Raw genomic sequence first — 12,171 nt, 5'->3', positions numbered from 1 at the left:
ATTAGGTTGCGATCAGCGGATGCAATATTATTTGATAAGAACTGGGAGAAGCATACAGGAAAGTGGACCCTATTAGTCAACGTCTTGTTTGGCTTTATATGTTAACTCTCTTTTCACCCACCAGGTTCCAGATGTTATCATGATGCCATTCAGACTTCCTTGGACAGACAACCCCACCAATGTGTCCTGGAGCTCCGATTCCCCAGAACCCCATTGTCGTATGCTTTACATTGGCTTGTTCTAGCCCTCCCCCCGCCAAGAGAATTGGATCAGGCCTGCTAATTTCGAGGCCCGCTTGGCCCCGCCCCAAAGGAACCCCGGGAGAGGGTTCCTGAGTTCGAGAGTGCCAGAGTTTCAGAGGGCTCTCAAGTACGAGAGTTCCAGAGTGCCAGAGTGACAGAGTTCCTGAGTTCCTGAGTTCGAGAGTTTCAGAGTTACAGAGTAAGAGAGAGTGCCAGAGAGACAGAGTTCCTGGGTTCCTGAGTTCCAGAGTAAGAGACGGTTCCTGAGTTCGAGAGTAAGGGAGAGTGCTTGCGCCACCGCAAAGAGACAGCGGAGTTCTGTTTGGTGATTAGTTTGTCTTAGTTTATGAATCGTTGTTCCTGAATAAAGAAATACAGCTTCCCTGCCCAGCCGTTGTCTCCGCGTCTCTGTTACCTGCCCGTGAAGCCAGCCCGCCCGGCTAGAGCTTCCGGAATTTTAACAACAAATGGCGCCCACGTGGACCTGACCTGCGCATCTCTCAGATAAGTAAAGACAATTTGGCTACCTATGCACTATGGCCTTCTCTTCTGCTTGTGAAGAGATCTCCAAAGGCCTCTGCTCTTTCTTTACGAGACTGTTTTGCTGTTTCTGGAACATTTATCTCTGGACCACTCTGTGGTTTCCACTCGCTCGGGCTAATTCAGAACAGCCAGCGGGAAGAGCCAGTGGGCGGGAGGCGAGGTGCGGAGCTGCTGTTTCCACCTGGTTAAACAGCCAGCCAGCCGGCTGCGCCCAGACAACCCCGCACACCGCGCCCGCAGCCCCGCAGCCCCGCAGCACGCAGGAGCCCGACGCCAGCACACAAAAGCCCCAGGAGCCCAATGCCAACATGCTGGAGCCCTATGCCAACACACAAGAGCCCGAGGCCAACATGCAAGAGCCCGAGGCCAGCCCACAGGAGCTGGCTCTCCACCGCGTGACGCAGGGCACTGGACGCGTGATCCCTCCACGCTGCTCGGCCACTGCGAGCAGGGCAGCAGACATGGCAGGGCCATGGGGCAGGGCCGCGGCGGCCTATCATGGCCGCCACCCCTGGGCACCTAGGCCCACGCCTTCTACAAAGATGGCCTGCCTGCCCTCTTTCTATGAATTCTGGAACCATCCCGGGCCTCCCGGACCCCCGGGCTCCCTGCCAAAACTGGGCACACGAGATCTCCAGCCGCCGGTCCGGTCTGAAGGCAGACAAGCTGGAGTACGCAGAGACTTGTGCAGAGATCGCAACCTGCAATTCCTAGAAGTGGAGCTGCTTGGGAATGGAGCTGCGCGGGAAGCCACCTCCGGATGGTGAACCCCCCCCCCCCCCAACAACTAAGACAGTACAGATTTAAATTCGTGTTTAAAATGACATGTCTTTGTAACAAAGGTTTCTCTCCTTGTGTATTAATGACCATGTTTATGTGTATGTTTAAAGTTTGGTAAACAGTAGCTTTAAGGCTAAATTCTTACTAGTCAAAGTTAAATGAAAAAGGTTTTCAATGTAATTCTCATAAAGATAAAATTAACTTACATTTAAAGTCTAAGGTAAAAATTAGTTAACAATCAATATATTTTAACTAAGTTGGTCTAAACAAAAGGTTAAATAGACTTGTTGATATGTAAAACACTACCTTCTCTATTAGAAATGGTAGATCACACAATGGCTATGCTAATTATTCTCATGCCTGAGGTTTCCTCTCCGGCCCACACCTAGGGTGTGTCTCCATCTTGAATGGGTGTAACAAAAGGTTAAAAGACGGTTGTTGATATGTAAAAGTCTCAAATTCCTTCTCTATTAGAAACGTTGGATCGTACAGTAGATATGCTAATAACAAGTTTTGTTTCATAGTAAGTAAGTTGCAGCCAGCTGCCTGTGGGCCTCTAGGCCATTCCCCGCCCCCATGCAATTGCCCGTCGAGGCAAGTAGCCCCCCAGAGGCAAGAAATGTTTTTTTTTCAGATATGGCCCCCTTAGGCCTTCCCTTGGCAACATGCTGGTTTTTGTTATATATGTTTCTGTTCACCCCACACCCTTGATACTATAGTCATTTAGTTAAAAAGAAAAGGGGGAATTGTCGTATGCTTTACATTGGCTTGTTCTAGCCCTCCCCCCGCCAAGAGAATTGGATCAGGCCTGCTAATTTCGAGGCCCGCTTGGCCCCGCCCCAAAGGAACCCCGGGAGAGGGTTCCTGAGTTCGAGAGTGCCAGAGTTTCAGAGGGCTCTCAAGTACGAGAGTTCCAGAGTGCCAGAGTGACAGAGTTCCTGAGTTCCTGAGTTCGAGAGTTTCAGAGTTACAGAGTAAGAGAGAGTGCCAGAGAGACAGAGTTCCTGGGTTCCTGAGTTCCAGAGTAAGAGACGGTTCCTGAGTTCGAGAGTAAGGGAGAGTGCTTGCGCCACCGCAAAGAGACAGCGGAGTTCTGTTTGGTGATTAGTTTGTCTTAGTTTATGAATCGTTGTTCCTGAATAAAGAAATACAGCTTCCCTGCCCAGCCGTTGTCTCCGCGTCTCTGTTACCCGCCCATGAAGCAAGCCAGCCCGGCAAGAGCCTTCCGGAAATTTTAACAACACCCCATCCCACTAGGAAAAGAGAGAGGCAGGCTGGGAGTATGGATCAAGCTGTAAACTCCCATGTTCAGCAGGGAAGCAATTACAGAAGCCAGATCTTCAACCTTCTGTACCCCATAATGACTGTGGGTCCATACTCCCAGAGGGTTAAAGAATAGGAAAGCTATCAAGGGAGGGGATGGGATATGGAGATCTGGTGGTGGGAATTATGTGGAGTTGTACCCCTCTTGTCCTATGGTTTTGTTAATGTTTCCTTTTTATAAACAAAAAATTTAAATAAAAAAAAGAATCTGACTCCTTTAGGGATCTTATACAAGTGGAATCTTAACACTATCCCTTGGCAACTGACTTATTTCGCTTAACATAATGTCTTAACATTTGTCCATGTTGTAGCATGTGTCAGAGCTTCACTACTTTGTAAGTTGAAAGTATCCCATTGTGTACACACACACATATTTTACACACACACACACACACACACACACACACACACACACACACACACACACATCCTTGTTTATTTATCACCCCTCAAAGGACTCAGGTTGTTTTCACCTCTTTGACTTCTTTGACTGTACAATGACTGTTCATATTCCTGTTTCCCATTCTTTTCAGCATATGTCCAGAAGTAGACTTGCTGAAGAACATAGTAGCTCTATGCTTACTCCTCTAAAGGATTATTGAGTATTTTTAATGTCATACCTGTTGTAAACATAAGTACCTATTACTCAACTGCTTGGATTTCTGATCAGCATCTCAAACTCAAACAACCCCAAACCAAAGTACTGATTTCCCCCAAGCCTATTCCTCCTCAGTGTTCCCCCACCTTCATGAATGGACTTATCATGCAGCCAGGCTAAAAACCTTTAGCATCTTCAGGGATTCCCCTATTTCTCTCATTCTTCATGCCCAACTCATCACAAAGTCCTATAAATACTACTCTCAAAGCACAGAATCAAATTTCTTCTCACCACACCACTTACTACCATGGAATACAACCAACTAACCCTTTACTTTCCTACTATGTAGTTTTCATATACCTGCTAGAGTGAACCAGTTCAGATGTCACCCAGATAGCTTCACTCCATTGATCAAAACTTCCCAGTGGTTTCTCATCATAACTAGAGAAAAAAAAAAAGTCATTACCATGGTCTATGAAATGTTCCATTACTTGACCTTCCACCCTACTGTTCTTGCCTATAACAGCGTCTCTGGTTCTGCAGGTCTTGTCTCTTCACAAATGTCCATTAGGTGAAGGCTTTACCCTGAAAGGTGCTTTTCCCAATCATCACAAGGCTTATTCAAAATGCCACATCTTTTGAAAGGGCTCATCCAACAATGCTAAGGTTATGACTCCATCCTACAGTCTCCTAATTCTGCTTCACTCTTCTTCACTCACATAGCACTATCTGACTTTACGTTACCTGATTGTTTATCTCCTCTTCTGAAAATCAGAACCATGATGGCAGGGAGAGGTGTGGATAACTGTTTTATTCATAGGCTATGGAACAGTGTTGGACAACACACTTTCAACTCCATGAGAAGAAATCATTTCCCTCCATGAAATGCTTCAGTACATCACTGTCTCCAGGCAGGTTCAGTCCTCTAGATACAAGGAGAAGAATAGTTATGAAATTCATTCCCATCACATACCTGCAGAGTCAAACTTTGAGATTCTAAGATTCTGTGCGAGGTCACCCTTAACTAGTGAAATGAGCACCAGCCTATCCCAAATGTAGAGCACATACAAAGATGACTTTAAGTGATTAAATAAGACCATAGGTATACAAATAGTTCTGCTACTAACTAATCTGTTGCCATATCTTAAGTTTATATTAGTAATTCTTTTCTTTCTTTACTTGTCTCACGAATTTTATGCCCATCTGATTCATGGGAAAACCAGACTTTCAATTATTGAACCATTGTAACAGGACTAGAGCTCTTGGGTCCATGACCTCTCCACCTAATCATACCACTTTCCAAGAGCTCCCTGGCCACCCTTTAAATGCTGTTAGTCTAGGACAGTCCTGTGCAACACTTTCTTAATAAAGTGTAGCCTTCAGAGGGGCTAGGGCAGTGGTGCACCTGGTTGAAAGCATACGCCACCAAGCTCAAAGACCCCCCTGTTCCCATCTGCATGGGGAAGCTTCATGATTGGTGAAACAGGGCTGCAGAAGTTTTTTTCTTCCTCTCTCTCTCTCTACCTCCCCTGCCCATATCAGTTTCTCTTTGTCTCTATCAAATAAATAAATAAAATATTAAAAAAGAAATTAAAGCCCATCCTTCAGAGCGTGGAGATCACCAAGATGGAATGGAATGAATTAATGCATAAGGAGAGATAGGAGGACCAAAAGTGAGACAGAATAAAAATCGCCCTCCAAACTGCTGACCCACTGTTTAGGATTTAAAAAACCTTTGTTCTGAAAACCAGAACTTTAGTAGAAGCCTGACATCAGCAGACAGACGAACATCCCTAAGAAGCACTCAGATTTCTTGGGGAAATATTGTTGTGTTGAAAGGGGCTTCTTCATGTAAGTGAACCTTGTAGCATTCTTTCAGGACCTCATCTCCCCTGTTCTCAACATTTGATCTTTCAAAGATTTCACGGGTGACCATACAGCATGCTCTTAAAACATACATGCTTTTGAGAATGGAAGGCAGGGTTATCCATGGCCATGGGAGGAACTGGATTGTTTGAGCTTAAGGGATGCATGATCTCCCAGCTGTCTTTTCTAACCATGAGGAAATGAGCTGTGATCCAGCATGTTAATGAGCAACACTAGGAAATGAAGCTCCCAGCCCCTGCTGGAGGGAGCAGCCTCATCAATGCCACAGAGCCCCCATCTCCTCTGCACCTCCACCCTGGTGTCCTTAATCTAATGAATGCCTTCCCCCTCAAATTCTCAATTCTTCTTGCACTCTTTTTGCATTGAATGACTGCTTGAAGGAATCATTAAGTGAGACAAGCCAAAAAGAGAAAGATGAATTCCCAATGATCACATACATCGATGAAACTTAAGAAACAAGGACAGAAAGGGAAGACACAAAGTAAAATTTGAGAAAAGGTAGCCATTCCAAATTTTGCATTTGTCAGAGGTGATGGCAGATTCTGGTCTGCTAAGAGCTGACCTTTTGTTGCTCTGTCTACACCACATGGCATAGCCAATTGGCCCTTTAGCCACCATGATTTGTTCAGTATTTTATACCTATGATGTGGAAGTCTAGCCTTAGCACGACACACCCAGCTGACTGACCAAGTTCACTCTAAGCCCCTGCCAAGCAAAATTGCTGCCTTCATCCTTCTGGGTGTAATTCACACCATTTGCTACTGTTTGGATTCTTTCCTCAATACATTTCCATTGGCTCAAGAACATTTACTTGTCTTTCTTATTATTTCACTAGGAGGGATTGCTTTTTTTCTCTTATTCCTCTAATACCTCAGTTGTACCTCACACTTACATATCATATTAATGAGTGGCTTGTGTGACCATGGGCTAATTGTTACCATCTCTGGATCTCCTCTTGCACCTAAAAAAATAAACATGACACTGCCAAGGTGTCCCACAGCCTGACTGTGTGCTCCAAAATCTGTTGGTGCACAGTCATCTTAGAAGGACAGAGCACAATGGCATTCAACATTAAGTGCCTTGTGCTGAGAGAATTTCTTGAAGAACTTGAAAGGAAACTTTTCTATTTGTGATGGAAGGAAGGGAAGACAAGCTGGAGCATCTTAAAGAATGTGAGGACTCAGCATCTAAGTGTCCAGCTGAAAACCTGGCTCTGATTCTGTTAGGAGGTCAGAACTCAGCAGTGGTCTGTGGAGAGAGGTATTGTGGAATGGCCTTACTAAACCCCAGCTGTCCTCTTGGTAAGACTGAGGGCTCCTCCACAGGCTCTATCCAGGTCACCTACCCATAGCACCAGCCAGTGAGGGGAGCAGCCCCCTTCTCAGCTGGACTCTCAGAGTCACAGATGGAGCTGGGAGCTAGCTGCTTTTAATTAGAGGAGCGCCTTCCCTGTTTTCTATTGGCAGCCAGTTACTGAGTTTCCCGCACCCTCTGCTGCTTCCCCAAATCATTTGCTTATTTGTTTGTTTTTAAGAATCCAAATGGTCTGGAAAAAGATACCATTCTGTGAACTGCCTGGTGGCTTCCCAGTCATGTGGTGTTCATCCAAGGGACAATATGAGTTCCAACTGTCCAGGTGTGGCCCATGGAGCATAGTATCAAACTTCTTCCCCTGCCACTTATTTTTTTTTTTTTTAGTTTTACACACACCTGTCTTTTCAGATATCCATGCATTTATTAACTATCTACTGTGTACCAGATCAGACTCACAAGTGAACAAATGTGGTCTCAGGCCAATGAGAATCTTATATCTAGAATAATGATTAATAGCACTCATGCTTTAACAGAGGTGTCGACAGTGACCCCTGGACACAGTTGGACTAAGGAGGACACAATGAGGGAAGCTATAGCCCAGAGGGTTGCAGTTTTCAGGGCCTTTCTGGGAGAACACAGTCCTATAAATCTCTACTCTCAATTGGAAACTACCTTTCCAGATGGCTCATAGAAGTTAGATTCATTTAGAATACAAGATGCTCCAGAAGGGCTCTGGATTTGGCAAATAAAAATATTGGGCACCCAGGTAAATGGGAACTTCAGATAAATAACACATAGTTTCTTAGTATAGGTATGTTCCTAAATTTTGCATAGGTCATATTTTTTTTAAATTTCAACAACCATTTGCACTAAAAAGAAATGGTTTCTTGGCTTGTAAGATAGCTCACATACCTTACTATGTTTGAAGAAAAGTTTGACTCCGTGGAGTTTCAGGGATGCTGGGCAATCCTGTCTTGTCTCCTTCTCTGTTTCTTGTAATTATTCCTGTCCTCCATCTAAAAATGAAAGATTGAAAGAATGAGTGGGGGGGGGGGGAAGACACTCAGCAGTATTGCTCATTCTTAAGGCACTGGGTTAGTGCTTAGCATTGTAATAAACATTTTGTTGTTGATCTGAAATTTATATTTAACTGGGCATCTTGTATTTTATCTGGAAACTCTTTTCTAAGGTCAACAGATAGTCTCAAACCATAAACAAACAACAACAACAAAAGATATCCATTCTACCTAACTGTGGGTGGCATGGAATGTATCATATTTGGATGAAATCAGCAAAATCAAGAGGAAGAAAGGATGACTGTCTTTTGTCATAAGAATAGAAAGGAGGATTCTAAATCCAAAAGGCATACACATTATAGAAATCTTGTGTTATTTTAAAATACCAGCATCCAAGGGGGGAAATAACAAGATGGTCCCTGGCCATGAAGTCTGCCAGATGAACCCTGTCTGTCTAAAGGCCAGTGAAGACCAAGGAAGGAAAAAGGGACAGTGATCACCTCTGGGGACCTGAGAATTTGGCCAGTACTTCCCAGCCCTTGATATCCAGTTGTGTCATAGTCTGCTCTGGTGTCAGCTCCAAGCACATTATAGGATTTAAGTCATCAGCTTTCACTGAACTGGAGTTTAATTTTACTTGAGAATGTTTGTGAATACAAAGAACTCTCAGTCATCAAAATAATATGATAAACAGGGCGGGGGAAAAGGAGTTGAGCACACATGTCACAGTGTGCAGGGACCTGGGTTTAAATCCTCAGTCCCTACCTGTAGGAGGGTAACTTCATGAGCAATGAAATAGTGCTATAAGTATTTCTCTTTCTCCCTTTCAATTTCTCCCCTATCCTCTCAATTTCTTTCTGTCTTATCAAATAAAATAAAATTAATTAATTAAGTAATTTAATACAAAGAAAGAGAGAGAATATTATTATGGCAACCATCTCCACAATGGGCACTAAAAAGTTCTAGAAGCTCACTGAAGGGGAGGCAAAATGGGAACTACGCTGAGCAAAATCTCCACTACTCAGGGGCCTTTTGTGGAAGAAGCAGCTGAGAGGAGTCTGGAAGAAGAGGAAAATTCTGAAAACAGGCCAGGCCTGGTGTGGTCTGAGTCCCCAGACGAATGGCATGTAATGGTGAAGCCAGGCAACAGCCCCAGACTCAGAAGGAAGAAGACTCAGTCTACTGTCTGCTGTTGTTTATACGCTGCTGTTTAGAGTGTGAAGCTCTCTACCAGGTTTCTTCTTATGTAAATGATAATCAACCCTGCGAGGGAGCCCACACATTTCCTAAAACAGGGCTGATATTTTAAACCCTCTGCATTCACAGAAGAATCCTGGGCCTCGCCTTTGTTCTCCTCTCCGGTTTCCCATTTGGCCAGAGAAATCTGAAGAGTCGCACGTGGTCGATAGGGAAGTACCTCTGGAGCAGTTCTAAGAGGCTATCATCCTCTTTCTCTCTGTGCAGCTCTGGTTTCAGCTTGGATATCAATTATGGGCTTTTACATAAGGAGACTAATGCATTTTCAAAGCAGGAAGATCACCCTCCTATGTTTTGACAGTTTGGCTCTCGTTGAAATATAATTAAACTTAAAAAAAAAAGGGCTTTGAAACTCAATCTCCACACTGTTTATACATTGTGTTTTTTATTCCTACCCCCAACCCCTCTCCAGAGTTGGGTTCTTACTTGCTGCAGTACAATTAATTCGTCCTTCACTTTCTGCACTCAAAACAAACACTGGTTTGAAGTATTCAGCTTTTGTAGCGTGGCATAGCTGAGAGTGGAAAAACTAACATCTGAAACAGGATGGGCTTTTGATGATACCTCCTTATGACAGACACATTTGAAAACCACGGCTGGTGAGTCACCGGCTTGCATTCTGCGCATACCCTCTGGAGGAGCAGGAAGCTTGGGTATTTTAAACCCTCAGGCCACCAGAACTTTTCAGCTGCTTCTAAGGGCACTGGGCCTGCAGCCCTCCCCAGAGCAGAGGCAGAGAGAGAGAGAGAAGGGAGGGAGGGGAGAGTTTGCTAACCATGGCTCGCCCTTCTGCCAGCATCTTTGTGTTTGTGCTCCTTGCACTCTGCTTTTGCTGTTTTGCAGGCAAACCAAGGTAAAAGGAAAAGAAAAGAAAAGAAAAGAAAAGAAAAGAAAAGAAAAGAAAAGAAAAGAGGAAAGGAAAGGAAAGGAAAGGAAAAGAAGAAAAAGAAATACAGAGCCAGTGAATTTATAAAACCAACAAAAACTTAAGAGAAAAAAAATCTGCAAAGACAATCATCAGGGCCTGGCAGTTGGTAGGGGTGGGTGGGAGCAGGCAGATGGTGCAATGAGATGTCCTCAGGCGACTCACTGGGGACCTGGTTTTGTGGCTCTGTGGCCAAAAGAGAAATAAAGAAGTCAGGTCCCAGCCAGCGCTTTCACTTCTAACCCAAATCGTTAGCTATGGGTAATGAGTCCTAACTCTTCTACTTCACTGTCTCCGAAGACTGAAAGAAAAGGAGGGAGGGCGGGGGACACAGACGGGAACTGAAATGAAATTACTTTAGATGAAAGATTAAAAAAGAGAGAGAGAGAGGGAGGGAGGACTTGAAGGAAATGAGCCAGATGTTGCCATGAAAGAAGTTATAAATCCTAACCTTGTTTGGTAAAGGAAGGAGGACAAGCATTCGGTGCTTCTGAAGTTGGGGAGCCCCTGTGGGAGGCAGCCAGATTGGCCTCGTCACAAAAGTTCTGAGTGGAAGACCTCAGCTTCCAGAACATCAGCCTCAGCTACAACCAGCGGGTGATGGGGGAGGATAGTAGATTCAGGCATGGATCCATTTTGTTCTAATGTGTTCATCATTATTGACAGTTCTCTTAAAGAGAAGAAGTTGTCTGGGAAGTAGAAGTCCAGCCCTGAGCATTTTTACTTCAATAATGTTCCAAGACCCCCTGAACTGCCTGAGAGCTGTTTAAACCACAAAAGCATCTCAGAGACTAGGAAGACAGCATAATGGTTATGGAGAAAGACCTTCATGACAGGGACTGGGCAGTGGCACACCCTGTTACTATGTGTAAGGATCTGGGTTTAGGCTTTCAGTCCCCACCTGCAGGGGGTAAGCTTCCTAAGTTCTGAAACAGTGCCATAGACATCTCTCTCTCTTCCTCTCAACCTCCCCTTTGCTCTCCATTTCTCTGTCTCTATCCTAAATAAATACATTTTAAAAGGAAAAAGAGAAAGGAAGAAAGAGAATAAGAAAGAGAAAAAGAAAGAAAGAAAGAAAGAAAGAAAGAAAGAAAGAAAGAAAGAAAGAAAGAAAGACAGGAAGGGAGGAAGGAAGGAAGGAAGGAAGAAAGAAAGAAAGAAAGAAAGAAAGAAAGAAAGAAAGAAAGAAAGAAAGAAAGCCCTCCATGCCTGAGGCACCAAAGGTTCTAGGGTCAAACGTCAAACCCCAGTACCAGAAGAAGCCAGACTTTAGACTGGGTGGTGGCACACCTTGTTGAGTACATATATACTAATGTATAATTACCTAGATTCAAGCTTTCCAGCCCCTACCTACAGGAAGAAAGTTTTGCAAGTGGTGAAACAGTGGTGCAGGTCTCTCTCTCTCTCTCTCTCTCTCTCTCTCTATCTTCCCCTCCCCTCTTGACTTCTATCTTTATCCAATAGATAAATACAAAATCTTAGACAAGAAAAAGAAAAATACAACACAGTCCGCTTAAATTGAGAAACACAGCATTTTCCTTGTCACAAATGCCAGCTGTTTCCCAAAACTCATGGTATCTAAAGGATTTAAAGATGTAAAAAACAATAACAACAACAAAAAAAACCACAAACAAAAACTGTGGGGTTCTAATAAGCAGCTCTAGTAGAGATCAGAGCTTGTAGCACCCCATTTTGAAGGGGTTTATCAAAAAATCAGCACTGCTAGGAATGTATTGTGCAAGGCTGTAGGGATATACCAACCAAAGCAGAGGCAATTAAGAGCACGCAGGCTGAGTCACTGAGATGACGCAGGAGAGAAGAGCTCCATGTGTTCATCTCCTGCTGCTTCTTCGACAAGTCATCATCTTATAGTTCTAGATGACAGAAGTCTGACGTGGAGTTCACTGGGCTCAAAGTGAGGAATGACAGGGCTATGCTCTAGAGAAGAATGTAAACTTACAACCCTTGACTTATAACCTCCTTTCTCCACAAGATTACATCTCTCTTTACTTTTTTCTGTAGCCATAGCCCCTTCTGACTCTCCTCTTCTGCCATTTATTTATTTACCACAAGGGTTATTAGCCACTAGGGCTAAGTATCTACACGGCTCCACTGTTCCCTGAGGACATTTTTTTTTGCCTTTATTTTCTTTCTGTATTTCTTACTTTCTTTCTCTCTCTCCATAGAGGATGGATGGTAGACTGAGGGAGAGAGAAACAGCGAGAACAAAACACACCTGCAGCACTGCTCCACCTTTCAAGAAGATTCCTTCATGAATGTTGGGAC

General features: G+C 44.1%; 1 long non-coding RNA gene across 1 annotated transcript; it reads right to left on the bottom strand.

Annotated features, from left to right (window-relative positions):
- Nucleotides 1-4,278: 4,278 nt before the first annotated feature.
- LOC132539005 (uncharacterized) lies at nt 4,279-10,474 on the bottom strand. The gene is made up of 3 exons (XR_009550319.1): nt 10,337-10,474; nt 7,600-7,703; nt 4,279-4,411 (listed from the first exon to the last, which is right to left on the bottom strand). It is a non-coding gene; the product is annotated as an uncharacterized LOC132539005 (long non-coding RNA).
- Between the last annotated feature and the right edge of the window lie 1,697 nt (nt 10,475-12,171).

Source organism: Erinaceus europaeus, chromosome 6 (genome assembly GCF_950295315.1).
Source record: "Erinaceus europaeus chromosome 6, mEriEur2.1, whole genome shotgun sequence".
Taxonomy (NCBI): domain Eukaryota; kingdom Metazoa; phylum Chordata; class Mammalia; order Eulipotyphla; family Erinaceidae; genus Erinaceus; species Erinaceus europaeus.
The sequence above is the reverse complement of the archived record's forward strand: the minus strand, read 5'-3'. Positions and strand labels throughout refer to the sequence as shown.